General features: G+C 38.1%; 1 pseudogene; it reads left to right on the plus strand.

The window, feature by feature from the left end:
- LOC110306577 overlaps positions 1-1870 on the plus strand; it is a 3564-nt pseudogene extending 1694 nt beyond the window's left edge.
- The last annotated feature ends 20 nt before the right edge of the window (positions 1871-1890 follow it).

Raw genomic sequence — 1890 nt, forward strand, 5'->3', positions numbered from 1 at the left:
ACACACACACACACACACACACACACATCACACGAAAACAATCAAAACCTGTTTAAAAAGTTGTATGAAACTGTCTCATTTCTCTATGCATCAAGTATAAGAATCATCATTTCATCCAATAAGGTTCCCATCCTTTCTGAGATAGAAGCTGAGAATGGCTTTGTTGCTAGAAGCTCAGGCAAGAAGCACTGTGGCTACATGTGGATGTTATCTGCCCATTATCCCCTATCCTGTTTGTCCTGGGTTCTCCTCAGCACTTCAATCCTAATCAGTGTCGCGTTTCTTAGGTAGACATGTTCCACTTCTCAAAACTTTGGCCATCTTGGCTCAGGCGCTGCCCCTGTCGCTTTCAAGAAGTTTGGCTTGTCTTTCTCCAACGGAGTCAGGTAACATGGTCTTAATGTTCTGCTTTGACACTTTTTGCCTAAGTTTTTAGCTAAAGACATGGATGACTGGGGCAGATTAGAAGAGTTATGGCACTAATCACACTCCTAAAATATTTTAAAAGTTTCCAGTCAGCTCATCAGCACAAGTCATATATTTTCTCCTTCCCCTCCGCCTCTTCCACTTCCTCTTATGAGGTTATAATTATTATGGATGGGATATAATGGTTTATAAACAATGCTCAAATTCCTTGATCCCAGAAACTAATTTTTCTAAGATAAGCATTGAAATCAAAATGATCTTTAATGACTCCATTAAAAAAGGAAATCTATCTTTTATAATTTCTTAAAACTACTTACTTCCCAACATCATTAACTCTCCCACAAATGAAACAAACTTAATTATGTTTAGAGTATTGTTTTCCAGTACCATTGCTAAAATGTAATGCATTAGAAATAACAAACTAAAAATCCAAGGGAAATGCTTTGCAGTATTTCAGATATTTATAAGGACAATTTCATTAATGCTATTGACCAGATGATTATCAGAAGTATGTTCCTCCTTTGATTTAATAATTGGTCAGATTATTCTGGCTTCATTTCCAACATCAATTAATCCATGTAACTTGAACAGAAATAATAAATCTATTAATTCTAATTAATTTCTACAAACAAACATATTTAAATCTACCTAATTTCTACAACAAGTTCACAAATTTTGGGCACAACACATAAGGGGTATATATACTATAAAGAATATTTAGTTAATTAAAATTTAATATGATGCAAAAAATAAAATGCAAAGAGAGGTTTTAGGCAATATGAAGATTTCCTCATTACTATATACTTTTTAATTGCTTTATATAGTAGAACATCATCAAATTGGTGTTTATAACATCCATCAGAAATCAACAAATTGTGTACTATTAAAAATACGATGCTGAGAGGAACTGGGTCTTTGGTCCATCCAGTCTCCAGTGCCCAGGTCTGGTCAGCAACCCACTGTGCCCCTCCCTGTTGCACTGCAGACCTGCTTGGCATAGAGGAGCTATCCTCAAACATCGGAACCGGAGCCAGAGGAAGAGATTATTGCTGAAGACTATGATCATCATTCTGTCGACTATGAGCCACCCAGACAGAGGGCCTGCCACTGCGCTGGTACAAGGTGTTTGAACTTTCTTGTGAACTCCCTCACTACTGGCATGTGTTGACAGACCTCAAGTCCTGGCTCTCATCACATGATCATAACTTTGTTCTTACCAAATCTGCCAATAAACTCAAGAACGATAATGCAGATGCTGAGGACAAGCTGGACTGGAATCATGAGAAGCTGAACAGAAATCTTGAGAAGTCAGAACTTAGTCACGAGAAGCCAGACAGGAGCCATGACAAGGCAGACAGAAGCCACCATAAATGACCGAGAATGAGAGCAGAACTTTGACAAAGTGGGGGCAAGGGAGAGAGAGAGAGAGAGAGAGAGAGAGAGAGAGAGAGAGAGAGAGAGAGA

The sequence above is a fragment of the Mus caroli genome, chromosome 12 (genome assembly GCF_900094665.2).
Source record: "Mus caroli chromosome 12, CAROLI_EIJ_v1.1, whole genome shotgun sequence".
NCBI lineage: Eukaryota > Metazoa > Chordata > Mammalia > Rodentia > Muridae > Mus > Mus caroli.